Raw genomic sequence first — 17,793 nt, forward strand, 5'->3', positions numbered from 1 at the left:
GATATCAACATAAGCTATATATTTCCACAAAGTAGTTGTTTACTAATACGTGAAAAGACAGATAAATGATTGGGACAGAATGGAAATTGCCCAAGCACCCAAATATATGTAAGAATTTAAACTTGATGCTGGTGACATTTCATGTTTGTAGGAAAAAGTCAATGACAAATGGCGAAGAAGTATCTGTTGAGTATTTGGAGAAAACTAGCTAGATTTTGATATCCTCCAAATAAATTTCAGATTAAAAATTTTAAATATACAAAATGAGAAAAGTACCAGAAATAAACACAAATGCCTACTTATACTTTTTTAAAAAATGATTACAAACACTTCAAAAGCAAGATTTATGGCGGTTGATTGAGCAATATAAAAAATTCAAACCCTCTGTCAGAAAATAATATTAGCAGGGTAAAAGAAAAAGTACTAAAAAAATATTTGGAATGTATGTGTATTGGAGAAAAAATGTCTTCATTTTACAGAGAAGTTTTTGAAATCAACAATAAAAACAACAAAAAAACCCTGTAATTTGAAAGTGGACAAAGTACTTTTTAACATATGTACAAGTGACCAATGGACAAAGGAAAAAATATTTAGTGTCGCTGATAGGAAAAGAAAATTAAGTTAAAAGAGGAAAACAATATTTTCCATCCATAAGACCAGTGATTATCCTTATACTGCTGTTTAAAATTTAAATTGCTTTTGAGTTTTCCATAGGCAATTTGGTGCTGAGTACCACATTTAAAATATATTAATATTTCCTATACTCATCAGTTCTATTTATACTAAAATATCTTTATGAAGTAATTAGATAAGTTACATAGTTTGTTTTATTCAGCACTGCTTAAAATAGCAGTATATTAAGGAGAAAAAAGTCAGTTTGGCTATACGTACATACAAGCAGACTATGATCTTGTGTTAGCCAAAATAGGTGCAAAATGTGATAAAATCTATTTCTGAGTATTTGTATTAAAAATGAACATTTCTTTAAAAAATTTGATTTCTGCAATGAGCATGTACAAAAATTCTAGTGAATATTATAAAGAATGAAATAATCCTGGGGAAGAGCAGTAATATGAATTCTGGACAGATAAAATTAATTGCTCACTTCCTGTTTTTTGGACTTATTTTTGAAATTTGAGAATTGGTATCTTCAGAAGGAAAGGGAATCCTTTTTTACGTTTATTTTTATTGTTGACACTGTTACAGATGTCCCCCATTCCTCTCCCCCCTCTTAGTGCCTTTCCACCCTGCCCCTTTCAGCCTTCACTTCATAGTTGTCTGTGCCCATGGGCTATGCAAATATGCATGTGTGTTCTTTGGCTAATCTCTTTGAGTCCCCTCAGTTCCCTCCCTCTGAGATCTGTCAGTCTGTTTTATGTATCCCAAGTCTCTGATCCTATTTTGTTTGTTAGTTTATTTTGTTCATGATATTCCACGTGCACATGAGATCATATGGTATTTGTCTTTCTCTGACTGGCTTATTTTCTCAGCAAAATAATCTCCAGGTCCATCCATGCTGTCCGAAAAGGGTATAAGAGTTCCTTCTTTTTTACAGCAGTGTAGTATTCCATGGTATAAGTGTACTACATCTTTATCTACTCATCTGCTGCTGATGGGCACTTGGACTGCTTTTTATCTGTGCCTGTAGAGTGTATGCATATATCTAATTACACACATATGTGTTTTACTTTATACAGATTTACTACATATTATATGTAAATGATTATAGATTAACCATTTTAGTTGTGTACTTATGAAAATCAAAAATCAAAAATAGTGCCCTGGCCAGTGTGGCTCAGTTGGTTGGAGTGTTGTCTGGTACCCCTCCTGTACACTGAAAGGGCACAGGTTCATTCCAGGTCAGGATACATAGGTTGTGGGTTCGATCCCTGGTCGGGGTACCTACAAGAGGGAACCAATCGATGCTTCCCTCTCACATCGATGTTTCTCTCTCTTATTCTCCCCTCTCACTTCCTTTCTCTCTATATTAAAAAATAATTTTTAAAAATTAAATAATTTTTGTCTTGTTTTTGACAGAATGACAGATGTGTCCCATTTGTTCCATTTTTGTCCCCCCTCAACGCAGCCTCCACCCCACCACAGGTCTTTCCCATACTATTGTCTGTGTCCATAGGTTATGCATACATGTATATATGTTCTTTGGTTAATCTCTTCCTGTTCCCCCATCCCCACCCTGAGATCTGTTATTCTGTTCCCTGCATCCATATCTCTGGACATATTTTGTTCAATAGATTCTACATATAAGTGAGATAATGTGGTATTTGTCTTTCTCTAACTGGCTTATTTCTTTAAAAAGTAGAAAATTTTTTCCTATTCCAGAAGTATAATTTTAACTTATAAAAGTTTTCTTTGAAAACATTGAACTCGTCCACTGTGTTTATCCATTCTTCCAATCCATTGGTACATGAAATATAACCTGAATATTTATTATGTAGCAGACATATTCTACTCAGGACTCTTTCAATGTATCTCCAAGACCCCTTTTTCATCCTTAAAATCTTCATGTTGCCCAATGTGAGCAAAATGAGAAATTAAAAATTGAAGAAGTAGGCCCTAATCAGAGTTGAAATTTCTTCTCCCTGCTTTCAAACAAAAATATTTCTGAAGGTAGGAAATTATAAAAGATAATCTTTACCTACCCTTTTGTAAATTTATAATAGTATTAAATCATAGTGATAATAATTAGGAACATCTGATTTCCATAAAATTTATAAATCTAAATATTGGACAAAATGAGTTATCCTATTCATTTGAATCCTGACTATCCTTTGGCTTAAGTTTTCTTGAAAATCAAAGTAAGAATTACTTTAAAAAATTCTTGTTTTTTATTATTATTTATTTAAATATATTTTTATTGATTTCAGAGAGGTATCGAGAGGGAGAGAGAGGATAGAAACATCAATGATGAGAGGGAATCATTGATCGGCTACCTCCTGCATGCCCCCTACTGGGGATCAAGCCAGCAACCCGGGCATGTGCCCTTGGCTGGAATTGAACCCGGGACCCTTTAGTCCACAGGCCGACGCTCTATCCACTGAGCCAAACCAGCTAGGACTCTTATTATTATTATTTTTTTAGTCCTCTTTCCCCCATAGGCTTTTAAGAACTAAAATTTATCTAAATGCCAACCATTGATTAGAACTACAAGAGCTCTGTTGTACTCACCATTATTTCACTTAATGTAAGGCACCATGGATGGCATGATTCCAGTATTTTATGTATCACTAAATTTTTTCAAATGCTGCCAATAATAGTTGTAACACATTCTGAATTAAAAACTGGATTCTAATGCCAGAGATGTTAAAGTGTGAGAAGAAAAGCCTTTTAGAATCATTGAAATACTATGTTCTTTCTGATCCTTAAAACAGGTCTGCAAAAGTAGGTATAATGATATCATTTTATTTCATTGAAATGCCTTTATAAAGTGGTAGTAATAATGATGCAATATTATCTAACAATTATTGAGCCGTTTTTTTGTGTGTGCTAGGAACTGTAGTAAACACTTTGCATAGGTTCTCATTTAAGCAAACAGTGGTGTCCTGGAAGATAATTACTATTTTTATCTCCATTTTATTGATGAGAAAATTGCGGTACAGAAAGGCCAAGGGATAACTAATAAGTGACAGTTAAAATAGCATCAGACCCAAGCTGAGCTGACTTTCCAGGTCATCCTCTCTCTATTCAAATAGGCTGCTCCTTCATTAATGTGGTGAGTTACAAGAACTAATAAATATTGTACCGTTTTCAGAAGAAAATGAAATATTTGTTTTGAAGTCATAGGGATAAATGTTTACAACTATATGGATAATGTATGTTTTGAGATAGTTCCCTCTATGTTCCTAAAGAGTTCTCTGACTTCCATAGGACTGCTCTCCATGTGGCCTGTGCCTATGGCCATGCAGGTATGGTGAGACTCATAATAAAGAGACCGCTGTTGAACCTCCTTGACAGTGAGAAAAAGACAGCTCTGATTCACGTATGTACTCGCTAACTATTTCAACATGAGTTGGGTTTGCTTTCCTTACTTAGAATAAAAATGAATTTATCTCATTGACTGTAAGTCATTGGTGAAAGACATGAGATGGGTATGATTTAATTACTTAGAATAAAAATGAATTCATCTCATTTAGCTAAAAGTCATTCATGAACTTTGTGGAATGTTTCCTTTAAATTCCTAGAACTAAATAATCTATTTCTTGGCATAATACTGACAGGCCCTACAATACCAGAATATGGAATGTGCAGCTATTCTGCTCAAACATGGTGCAAACCCAAATATAATGGACAACGATGGCAACACTGCTCTGCATTATGCTGTCCTTGGTCACAGTATAGAAATCGTGCAATGGCTGTTGTCACGCAAGGCAAATATTGAAGCGAGAAATAAGGTATAGCTCAACCTTACTTATAAAATATTTGAAACACATGTTTTTAGTTTAGTTACAAGCATTGAAAAAAATGTTTGTAATGAGAGAGGAAGAGGGAGAAACATCAATGATGAGAATCACCCATTGGCTGCCTCCTGCACTCACCCTACTGAAGATTGAGCCCCCAAATCCGGCATGTGCCCTGACCTTTCATCGACCCTGACCTCTAGGTTCATGATTCTACACTCAAACACTGAGCCACACCAGCTGGGCACAAGCATTTTCTTTCTTACATACATATACTGAATGTAATAGATCAGGCCCCGCCACCATGGAAACAACTCCAAAGCCCAGTCAGGGGGCTGGGGGAATGTAGTGTCCATGGAAGGGGCAAAGCTCTGCCTCCCAGCTACCCTTCCACCCCATAAGGAAGAGCTTCCTGTTAGTGCCTGGGAGTGGGAGATAGGCTCAGAGCCCACTAAGGACTGAAGGCCTGGGTGAGTGAAGTGATGCTGGGGACTGGCCTCTATGCTGGCAGGGCCTTAGGAATGGTGCTGCTGGGGGTGGGTGGGAAGAGGCAACCTAATACCCCACAAGGGGAGCTGGGTGAGTGCAAGGGGGGAGAGGAAGCCCCAGTCCACAGGCAACAAAATAACAACAGGATACCATGATAGGAACAAAGATTCTTGGAACCCCTACTGTAAATGTTGGAAGTGATATTTGGAGAAGGGTATTGCAGTTAATCTGTTGAAGAGGCAGTGGAGGGCATTTTAAAGGGAAGAACAGCCAGTGACTGCACAGGGGTGAGAAGAAAGGGGCTCCTCCTTTTTTAATCTTCACCAGAGGATAGTTTTCCCCATTGATTTTAGAGAGAGTGGAGGGAGGGAACAGATGAGAGAGAGAGAGAGAGAGAGAGAGAGAGAGAGAGAGAGAGAGAGAGAGAGAAACATCTATGTGAGAGAGAGACATGGATTGGGTGCCTCCCCCATAGGCCCTGACCAGGGCTGGGGATCCCACCTGCAACCTAGGGATTTGCCTTTGAATGGGAATCTAACTCAACCCTTCCATGTGCTGACTGATACTCCAGCCATTGGGTAACACTGGCCAAGGCAAAAGGGGATACTTTTTATTTACTTTCTATATTATATGTGTAAGTTCAGAGTATCTTTCATAATTTTTAATATCCAATTTGGATATATGTAATTTCTTAAATTAGAAATTGTTTTTGTTGCTTTACAGAGTGACCTCACACCACTTGCACTTGCTAAACTTGCAAACAATGAGAAAATGGTGGAATTATTAGTAAGCAGAGGTGCAAAAGACGATCAGAGGTACAATATTTTGTTCTTTTTAAAATTTTATTTGGAGAGTACATTTATTAAATCTGGGGACAGTGAAACAGGCAGAGCTTCAGATAGAAGAAGCGGGTGTTAGTTGGAACCATCCTTAGCTTCCAGAGATTCAGATAATGCCGCAGGAGAAGACCAGACGTTCCTTGCTCCTTTGTTACCAGATTTGTACTCCAAGGTCACTCTATCCCATGGAGCATCTTTGTTTAGGGAATGGAGGGTCCCATAAGGCCTTTTCAGACTAGTGAGCACCAGCTTGCCTGAGGCTCCATAATTGAGGTTGGCCCCTCAAGTGATCTCATTGCCATAACAAAGAAACTTTACCTCAGGTTTCAAAATTTAAATTATGCCTCACATGGAAGCCAGTCAACAGAAAGCTCTGAATCAAAGGTAGGTTATTGGTCCTTAAAATTGCTAAGGGCCCAGCCATGCCTCATCAGTATCCATGGGTGACCAGTAGGATTGCATCTTAAGCCAATTGGGTGGACAGGGGGAGTAAGTGTTGTTCTCATAATGATCTGCTGGTTCACAAGGCGAGTAGATGGAGAAGGGATAGTCTTAGTCTAGGCCAGGTCCTGGCTTCTATTAGTTTTCTGAAGTTGGCATGATTCGCTACAAAAAGTAGGGAGCATGGTGTTATCTGACCGCATGAGGAATATATTTGTACATACATTTAGTTGCCAGTTACATAATAGCTGAGATGCCCTGAATTACAAACCACAACGTAACTATAGGTAATAACCAAAATTAATAACATTTTCTGAAAACTGCACCATTTGAATGTTAGAAACCATGAAAAGTTCACACTGGGATTCAAAAATAGTTTCAACAAATAAAGTTCTTTTTTTTTTTTCTTTGCTTTACTGTTTTTTTCTGAACATGTACTTTTGCTCTATCATCTCATTTAATCCTCCTAACAACTTTCGGAAATAAGGTAGTAAGAGTCTTCTTTTGTAGAGGAGGACTTTAAGCCAAAGAAAAGTGACTTGTTTGAGAAGAAATAGCTGTGGGTTATAGAACTAGGAGGTGTGAGTTCAAGACATTTGTGATAATGTCAAGCTAACTAATTAATTCACTGAACTATACTGCCCTCAAATAATGACTTGTTATAACTTTTTGTTTAATTACATACTTCATAAAACAGTTGTATAATTTACAAATTTAAAGTAGATGATATAAATTAAGTTTTGATATTCTAAGAATTTACAATATTTGTAAACTATTTTTATGTTAATATTAAGAGAGTAATATTATTTGTCACCATTTTTTTTTTTTTGTACACAGCAAGCAGCAACTAACTTCTGAAGAAAAGGAACCCCAGAAATCTGAAAGTTGCACTCCTGGTAAGACTTCTGATAGTGAATTTCCCTTGGTGGTCTACCATAGATGAAGTAAGAGTAAGGAAGTTTTGATAATGAAAGAGCAGGGGAAAAAATACCAAACAATGTGGAAGTTGCATGTATAGTTTTTCTTAATCTCTTTCTTAACAGCATAGTATTCAGTATGATTAACAAAGTAAATTGTAGGTAATTTAAAATCTGGGGCAATATCCCTTGAAAAGAAGTTCATTTATTTAGTCCTGACCTCTAAAACCCCACATGAAATTTTCATGTAAAAAAAGAAAAAAAATTAAGTTAAGATGGTGTATGTTTCCTCTGTATTCACAATAACAAATTGGACTTGTTCTAAAATGCATCTTTAGTTTTAACTGTGAATGGATTACATTTAGTAAATGAATACTTGTTATTACATAGCGATTAGTCTCACTAAAACTGTAAATAAAACTAGTAACTCAACAAAACTTTCCTGGTAGCACAAAGAAATGGCAAACCATAAGATCTACAACACTTAGCCAGTGTGCAAGTATCCCAGTGAGATTGTTTTTTAAAGCTATCTACCCATCGTACTGAAGTCAGAAAGGCAAGGCCTGTTGAGAAGCATAGTGTACCAGTATTTTTTATATTATGCCAACAAGGTCTCACTATTATGCACTTCATTCCTCAGAAGTCAAAACAGAAGGAGATATGTTGACTTCATTAATTTGGTAATTATCAGGACACTGAAATTTCTTTAGAACAAGATGCTCTGTTGCCATTGGTGAAAAGATAAGGACAATAAATATTCAAATAGCCCAACCTGGAACTCATCCTATATAATAAAGAGCTAATATGCTAATGGTCATGACACCCTCACGCCATAAGGACAGTTCAGCAGGAGCCTGCATGTGTGGGGGGCAGAGCCACTGCGTTGCTTTGGAGACTGGGTGGAAGCGGGGAGGCGCCCGGAGGAGGTGGGACCATCTGGTGGCGGGGAAGGCGGGGTGAGAGCCATAGCGCCCCCCTCACCAGTCCTTCACCACCCACCGCTTGCACTCACACACCCGCTGCCCACCTGTCAGGGGAAGGAGCAAAGCGCATGCCGCCAGGAAGCAGCGCCCAAAACTCCACAGCAGGTGGGAGGCTCTACACTCTCCTCTGGCGCCATGATGGGGGGGAGCTGCCATGTTGCTCTGGAGATGGGGCGGCAGTGGGGAGGCGCCAGAGGAGGCAGGACCAGCCTGAGGGACTTGTGGGACTGAGGGCGGGGCTTGAAGCCTTCAGAGCAGGCTGGAGAGGACAGGGGTGGGGCCAAAGGCGCTGGAGCTCTGGGTGGAGAGGTTAGGGTGTCAAGGCAGGTGGTGGGCAGGTGGGCACAGCGCGTGTGGATGGGCGGGGCTGCGCGATTTCGCACGCCGAGTCACTAGTTAAATTATAATAAATGTACAAAAATGTTTCCCACTAACAAAAATTCCAGATGTGGCATCTAGTTTATTGTACAATCTGAACTGTATGAGGATACCTTGGACTTAGTAGACCTTTATCAGAGGACTTGTGCATGTTGGTTTTGAAAATGATAGGAAATACAAGGATGAAATAATGTTTTGACCTTGGAGGTGCTCCTAATATGGAAGAGGTGTTGCTGGTTTATTTCTGATTTCCTAAACAGAATTTTCAAAGAAAATGTCAAAATTCAGTAATTCATTTTTCAGCTGAATGGTGTGCCATTTAACTTTCAGGTGTCTTTCAGGCACTAAGTGTTATTCTGATGTTGCAGAATTGAAACATTTTAAAAACAGGCATTGCCCTCTAAGAGATTGTTAGTATCATTGTCACTTTTATTACTTACTATACTTTATTTAGTGCTTACTAGGTGCCAGAGCTCATTACCATCTTATAATTATTCCTATTTATTCATGGTATTGGTGTTTAGTATGTGTCAGACACTTATAAGTCCATGCTGAGAATTAGAGTTTTAAGAATGGGGCTGAGGCTTTGGCCAGGTTTCTTAGTTGCTTATAACATTGTCCCTGATATACTAAGGATGTGGATTTGATGCCTGGTGAGATTCACACAATGAAGGCATAAGTAAATGGAACAACAAACCAGTGTTTCTCTCTCTGTCTGTGTTTCACTATCTTTAATCAATTTTTAAAAAGTTTAAAAATAAAAATGTGGGTGGGTTTTAAAGTAAGTACACAGACCACAAAGAAATTTTCCATGTAAAGGGGTAGAAGGGTAATGTGTGGCAGTAGGAACATCTATTGAGATTACATGTTTGGTCACAGGAACAGCGGGGCAAGGCCTAAGATGTACACGTGAACTCTGGGAATTATGAGCAGTTCAGTTTCAAAGGTATAAAATTTGTGCTATGGGAATGGTTGGGAATGAGGTGAGACCTAGCTAAGGCAGGCTTATGAAAGTCTTGAGTAAAACAGAAAGGACTAGATCTTATTTTCTGAGCCTTGGGGAAATTTGTCAGCCAAAATGCTTTTAGCTTCAGATACTAGGTGCCCTAATTATCAGAGGCCAAAGTAATAGGAAGCAAGTAGTTTGGTGATGATATCAGGATTCCAGTTGTTATACCTTATTCAGCCGTGAGGTTCTCAGTGTGTATGGTATGTCTGCTTTTCTGGTCAGTAATCAGCTGTGACTCCAAACATCCTATTCTCACATGTCAATATGTGAAGGTCAAAAGGACTGCTTGTCCTTAGATGTTTCATTTTCCTTTTATAACAGTTTGTTAAAGTAGAATTGGCACAAATTACATTACTTGCAGGTGTGCAACTATAGTGGTTTGACATTTATATACCTTACTAGATGCCTGGTGCATGAATCCGTGTGCGATTGAGGCTGGCTGGGTGTGGGAGGTTGGCTGTGGGAGCGCAGGAAGCAGCTCCGGCATTGAGCATCTGCCCCCTGGTGGTCAGTGTGCATTATAGCAAGCGGTTATTTGGTTAGTTGGTCGGTTAGGATTTTATATATATAGATGATGTGTTCACAATGATATGTCTAGTAACTATCACCAAGCAAAGTTTTTAAGATATTGACACATTTCCTTTAATGCACACTATGTCTTATGGCTTACATATTTTACTAGAGGCCCAGTGCACGAAATTCGTGCATGGGGGGGTGTCCCTCAGCCCAGCCTGCACCCTCTCCAATCTGGGACCCCTCAAGGGATGTCCGACTGCCTGATTAGAAACGATCCCAGTGGGATCGGGCCTAAATGGGCAGTCGGACATCCCTCTCACAATCCAGGACTGCTGGCTCCCAACTGCTCACCTGCCTACATGCCTGATTGCCCCTAACTGCTTCTGCCTGCCAGCCTGATCACCCCTAACCCCTGCCAGCCTCATTGATGCCTAACTGCTCCCCTGCCAGCCTGATTGCCCCTAACTCCCCTCCCCTGCCAGACTGGTCACCCCTAACTGCCCTCCCGCCAGTCTGGTTGCCCTTAACTGCCCTCCCCTGTAGGCCTAGTCCCTCCCAACTGCCCTCCCCTGCTGGCCATCTTGTGGTGGCCATCTTGTGTCCCCATGGGGAAGGATCTTTGACCACATTGGGGCAGCCATTTTGTGTGTTGGAGTGATGGTCAATCTGCATATTACTCTGTAGTTAGATACGATAGAGGCCTGGTGCATGGGTGGGGGCCAGCTGGTTTGCCCTGAAGGGTGTCCTGGATCAGGGTGGGGGTTCCCTTGGGGTGTGGGGCAGCCTGGGTAAGGGGCCTGTGGTGGTTTGCAGGCTGGCCACGCCCCCCAGTGACCCTAGCAGAGGCCCTGGTATCTGGGATTTATTTATCTTCTACAATTGAAATTTTGTAGCCTGGAGCAGAGCCAAGCCTTCTGCTTGCTCAGTGGTGGCAGCCATTTCTGTTGGGATTTATTTATCTAATATAATTGAAACTTTGTAGCCTTAAGCTGAGGTCTGGGCTGGGCAGGGTGTGCGGAAAGCGTGACTTCCTCCATTGCCAGGGAAACCCAAGCCTCTCTCCTGCTCTCTTCATGGCCACAGCCATCTTGATTGGGTTAATTTGCAAACCCACTCCTGATGGGCTGGTGGGCGTGGCTGGTGGGTGTGACTTGTGGGTGTAGCAGAGTGGTGGTTAATTTGCATATCACTCTTTTATTAGATAGGATAATAGGAAGTTTGCACTTCTCATTTATATTCTTTTATTTCACCTATCTCTTCAGATAACTACCCTTGACAACCATCAATTTATTCTTTGTAGCTATGCGGTCTGTTTCTGTTTTGTTTTTTTACATGGCATCTCTAACCACATGGTATTTAATTTTCTCTGTCTAATTTCACTTAGTATAAGACCCTCTTGGTCAATCCATGGTTCCATAAATGGCAAGAATTCATTTCTTGTATGTCGAGTAATTCTTCATTATGTGTGTGTGTGTTTATACATTCAATATCTTCCTTTGCTTTTCCATTGAAGGACTTCTACATCACTTCCATATCTTGGCTACTGCAAATAATGCTGTAGTGAACATAGGGGTGCAGATATATTTTCAAATTCTCGTTCATGTTTCTGTTGGATAAATACCCAGCAGTAGAATGGCAGTTCTATTTCTAATTTTTTGAGGAATGTCCATGCTACTTTCCACCATGACTGTACCAATTTACAATCACATGAACAGTGCTCAAGGCTTTCCCTTTTCTCATATCCTTATCAACACTAGTTATCCTCTCTAATAAAAGGGTAATATGCAAATTAACCATCACTCCGCTACACAAGCCACACCCACCAGCCAAGGATGCCCACCAGCCAATCAGGGCGAGTATGCAAATTAACCCCAGCCAAGATGGTTACAGCCACAGAGAGCAAGGTTTCCCAGGTAACAGAGCAAGCCAAGCTTTCCGATAGCCCTTGCAGGCCTAAGCCTCCACTCAAGCTACAAAGTTTCAATTATAGAAGGTAAACAAATTCAAACAGAAATGGGGGCAGAACGGAGCTTGAGAGAGCAGGCCAGGTTTGCTGGCGGCAACAGGGGAAGCAAAGCTTTCCGCACACCCTGGCTGGCCAGGCCTCCGCTTAAGGCTACAAAATTTCAATTATAGAAGGTGAATTAACTGTAAGAGAAATGGCTGCCGCCCCGGAGGGAGCAGCAGGCTTGGCTCCGCTCCAGGCTACAAAGTTTCAATTGTAGGAGGAAAATAAATTCCAGATACCAGGGCCTCTGTTTGGGTTGCCAGGGGGCGTGGCTGGCCTGCAAACCACCACAGGCCCCTCTCTAAGGCCACCCCATGCCCCAAGGGAATTCCACCCTGATCCAGGACACCCTTCAGGGCAAACCAGCTGGCCCCCACCCGTGCACCAGGCCTCTATCCTATCTAATAAAAGAGTAAGATGCAGATTGAGCATCACTCCAACACTAAGGTGACCAGATCATCCCGCTTTTGGTGGGACAGAACCGATTTTTAACAATTTGTCCCGCGTCCCACGGCGTTTTAAAAAAGTCCCTATTTTTGGAAAGATAGGGACTTTTTTAAAATGCCATGGGACTCGGGACAAATTGTTAAAAATCGGCACTGTCCCGCCAAAAGCAGGACGATCTGGTCACCTTATCCAACACACAATATGTCTGCCCCCATGTCGTCAAAGATCCTGCCCCCCATGTGGACACAAGATGGCCACTACAAGATGGCCAGCAGGAGAGGGCAGTTGGGAGGCACCCGGCCTGCAAGGGAGGGCAGTTGAGAGGGACCAGGCTTGCAAGGGAGAGCAGTTGGAGGTGATCAACCCTGCAGAAGAGGGCAGTTAGGGGTGACCAGGCCGGCAGAGGAGGGAAGTTGGGGGCAAACAGGGTGGCAGGGGAGCAGTTAAGCATCAACCAGGCTGGCAGCGGAGTGGTTAGGGTGTGATCAGGCTGGCAGGCAGAAGAGGTTAGGGGCAATTAGGAAGGCAGGCAAGCAAGCAGTTGGGAGCCAGCAGTCCTGGATTGTGAGGGATATCCGACTGCCCATTTAGGCCCAATCCTAGTGGGTCCCAGGTTCGATTCCTAGTGGGATCAGGCCTAAATGGGCAGTCGGACATCCCTCCAGGATTCCCAGTTTGGAGAGGGTACAGGCTGGGCTGAGGGACAAACCATCTCTGTGCACGAATTTCATGCACCGGGCTTCTAGTTTATTTATATTTTGATGACAGTCATCCTGAGAGGAGTGAGGTGGTATTTCCTTATGGCTTTTATTTGCATTTCCCTGGTTAGTGATGTTGAAGTATGTGTTTCCTTAATTTTTTTAAAAATATGTTTTTATTGATTTCAGAGGGAGAGGGAATAAAAGGGAGAGAGAGATTGGAACATCAATGAAGAGAACCATCATATCCATTGGCTGCCTCATTCAAGCTCCCTCCTGGGTATCAACCCTGTCACCCTGGCATCTTCCCTCAAGTGGAATATAACCAGTGACCTCTTGGTGCATGGGACAACAGCCTAAACCTACAGAACCACATTGGCTGGGCCTATGTGTTTATTTTATTTTATTTTTTATATATTTTATTGATTTTTTACAGAGAGGAAGGGAGAGGGATAGAGAGCTAGAAACATTGATGAGAGAGAAACATCGATCAGCCGCCTCCTGCACACCCCCCACAGGGGATGTTCCCACAACCAAGGTACATGCCCTTGACCGGAATCGAACCTGGGACCCTTGAATCCCCAGGCCGACGCTCTATCCACTGAGCCCAACCGGTTTCGGCTATGTGTTTTGTTTTTTTTTAAATAGGAAGAAATCTGAGAGGTTTGCATGTGACTTCCACTAACATTTTATAGGCTTGGGTTAATGCTCATTCCTAAACCAGTTAATGGTAAGCTAGTGACTCTGATGAGCTTAGTTTAATAATTTCTCTTTTTGGAGTTGGGGAGATACCACCTTCTTTGTGTGTCAGGACAGTAAACATCCAAAGAGAGTTCTGGTTTGCAGCAAGAATGAAGACTGAGGTAGGGATCCAGGAACACTTATGGAGGGATTCATTGTAGTTTTAAGCAGAAGAGGAACAAGCTTAGATGTGATAAGGGCCCTGTAGTTGTGGTATGAAGGAGGCATCAGCAAGCTTTCTCTGCAAAGGACATGATTTTAGTCCATGTGGTCTGTCATATCTACTCAAGTCTGCCATTGTAGTGTGAGAGCAGTCCTAGAGAATCTGTAAGTGAACAGACATGGCTCTCTTCCAGTGAGACTTTATTTGTAAAACCATCTGCCATGGCAGCTTTTTTTTTTTTTTTTTTTTTGCCTGTGGGCCCTAGTTTACTGACCCCTCATGTAGAGGATAGATAGAAGGAAAGCACATAAAGAAACTTAAAGACAAAGGGACACTTTGCCTCCTTGGACTAGCATTAATCCATTATGAAGTTTTCATTCATCTGTACTGAAATGAATAAGGAACCTCAATTTATTCCATTTAAAGTGTTGGTGTTTTCTAGGTCTATTTCTCTCTCATTTGTTTTGCTTAAAAATAAATTATTAATTTAAGAGGGAACAATAATAGTTGGTGGTATTTCCCCCGGCCCCCTGTGAGAGCCATCTGTTAAGAGCCCACGTTTGAATAGGGCAGTTGACAGTAGCAAAGTAAAGCAGAGACAGTAGAGAGGTCTAATTCATAAGATTTTTGTGATGTTTGCATGCAGAGAGCTAGTCGGGAGAGAGAATACTAACGTGATTCAAAGGTGTCCACATAGTATACTGGCATTTAGGTAGGACATGAAGAATAGGACTTTATCAGATGAGCAGAAAAGAGCAACAGTTCAACAGGAAAGACCAGTATTTTTCTATAGAGGTAGAGTTTAATGGAATATCTATGGATATCCTCACATTTTGGATAGAATTTCTTTTAGTTTTTGACTTATCCTATTAACAACTACCTTCAATAGGTGAGCCATAATTTTAGTTTAATAAGAAATTTAAAGATGATTAGGAATAAATAAAAAGAACTCTGTAATCATTAGTACAATTGTTTAGCATAAATGATAGTTAAGTGTTTGTTTGTTTTTTATAGTTAGCCCCGTTAGTTGATTGATTCATAACTCTTGTGAAAGGGAATTAAACCCTGTTTAGTTGGAGAAAATGGTCATTGTAATGTGTTCATTTTCTTATAGGAACTTTGATACTATTGAACATATTGTCAGTCATTAGGATTCTGTATTTCCTATTGTGACTAAATAGTAATGTTTCTTGTTTCACATTTTTCTGACATCATTGTTTCATTTATCCCTTTCATGTCTTTATTCCAATAGTTCCAGATCAACAGGAAACTCAAAAACAAGCATGGACTGAAAGGAAATCAATGACAGGTATTCTGGGAAATCAACTTCTGTGTTGTAATCATGTATAACACACCAATCCAAAAATAATTTCACAGAAGGCAATTTGGTTAGAGGTTCCTAAACCCACCCCTAGGTTTGCTTATTTACTAGGAAAAATTTACAGGACTCAGCATAGAGTTGTGCTCATACCTAAGATTTTTACAGTGAAAGAACTAAAGCAAAATCAACAAAGGGAAAAGGTGTGTGTGACAAAGTGTGGAAGACATCAGCACAACCTTCCAAGAGTCCTCTTGGAGTTAGCAGGAGGTGCCTGGTTACTTCAGTGTCAAATTCTGACAACATGTGTGATATATGTCATCTGCCAGTCTGGTGAGACTCAGTGCCAAGGTTTTTATGGCATGCTAGTCACATAGGCATCTTCCCCATCGCATGTACAAAGTTCTAGATTCCCAAGAGGAATTCAAGTGTTCAGCCTGGACCCCATTTGTTGTACAAAACATTTAGGTACAGGGAGCCACTCTTCTCAGGTAGAGAAAAGTGGAAACCCTCCCCAGATTCAGGTTTTCAGGCTCCAACTGAAGGGTAGCCATTTAAGCAGGACTTTCGAAGGATAGCAGTATTAGGCCTGCTGCATGAAAATTTTCTGCTCAATAGGTATATTCCTGATTAAATTTTTGGCCTTGACCTAAGAATTTATTTTAAGGTCAAGTAATACGGTAATATTATATGGTGCTTGTTTCACTTGCATAATTCATAATTGCTTGCAATGCTGTTTACATTTGTGGCTTTTGGTATTTCACAGGCATCTATAATAATAAAGTGACATGCTAATTAGACCAGTAGTCCTTCTGGACAACCTTACGGATGAGTCCAGGGCTGTGAGAGAAGGCCCAGTCCTGGGTGCCTGCCAGCAGCTGTAGGGAAGCCTGGGTCCCGGGTGCCAGAGGGAAGCCAGTGCTGGCAGCCCGGGGGAAGGAAGGCCTACTTTTGTATGAATTTTGTGCATCGGGCCTCTAATTTGTACAGAAATTACTAGCGCAATATTAGGGAATTATAAGTTCTTTTTTTATCCAATTTAGGCTTCATGTTCATTTTTAGATGAAATCAGAAAAAATAATTTCTGATTTAAAATTAGAAGAAAAAGTGTCTTAATTATATGGATGACTCAGTTCTGATTTATATTGCACTAAATCCCTGTTTATAATTATAAAGCATGATATTTAATCACCTTTATTAGTTGTTTTCTTGCCTTGGAATACATATAAAAATATTAGCTTTTTTTATTTCTTTTCACATGGCTTCACTCAATTGTGGGAATAATATATATCATCTCAAACTTTGATCCTCATCTTAATTACCAATGTGACTGTGTCTTGAAAATAGCATTAATATGTCATCATATGCTAATAGAAGATACAATGGATACATTTGGAGGGTGGGCATGCATATAAGCATAACCAATGTGCACAAAAACTAGGGAGGTGAGGGCATGTGCGGGAGGGTGGGAGTGGCCGGGGAGAGGTCAATGGGGGCGGGAGGGGGGAAATGAGACATATGCAGTACTTTAAACTATAAAGTATTTAAATGAAGAAAAGAAAAGAAAAACGAATAAGCCTTATTTTTTAGAAGAGTTGTAGGTGCACATCAAAATTGAGTGGAAAGTGCCCATAAACCACACAAACCTAAACCCACTGCTTCTCTCATTTTTTTTTTATATTCAGCAACTGAGAGGTATATTTATTTCAATGGAGGGGATATGCAATGACATGATTATAAACCAAAGTCCATTAAGGTTCACTGTTGGTGTTGTACACCCTATGGTTTTTGACAGAGCTATGATGGCACATACCCACCATTACAGTATCATATAGAATCTTCTCACTGCCCTAAAAATTCTCTGTGCTCTGCTTATTCATCCATCCCTTCTCCCTAAACCCTGGAAACCACTGACCTTTTTTACTGTCTTCCTAGATATGTGTTTCCCTGCAGGTTTTATAGTTGGAATTCTACAGTGGGTATCTTTATGTTTAACAAGTGAAAATGCAAAGGTAATTGGATGTAGTTATCCAAGATGGTCTTAGAACTGAATTGCTTTTTGTAGCTGCTAATCAGCATAGTATCTGATGACATGTCGCATACAACCTGAAAGAGAATGATTTCTCTAGGCATTTGCCACCTAATGGGGAGAGTGGAGAAAAATGACCTCACACCCTCCTGCAGAGCACTTACTACCTATGTCACACTGCTCTGTGAGGTGGGAACAGATACTCTAGCAATGGAAGGAGACAGCCTCAAGAAGTTCTACTTTATGCAACTGGAATAAAAACGTCTTTCCTACTTATCTTCCTTTTGGATATGGGGACAGAAAGAATCTGCCTCCTATGTTTTGCAGTGTTGCAAAGTGTAGTGCCTAGCAACTGAACTTCCTTATAAGAGTGTTTCATCCTAAACTGGCTAGTCTTCACTG

This window comes from Cnephaeus nilssonii (assembly GCF_951640355.1).
Source record: "Cnephaeus nilssonii genome assembly, chromosome: 23".
Classification (NCBI taxonomy): Eukaryota; Metazoa; Chordata; class Mammalia; order Chiroptera; family Vespertilionidae; genus Cnephaeus; species Cnephaeus nilssonii.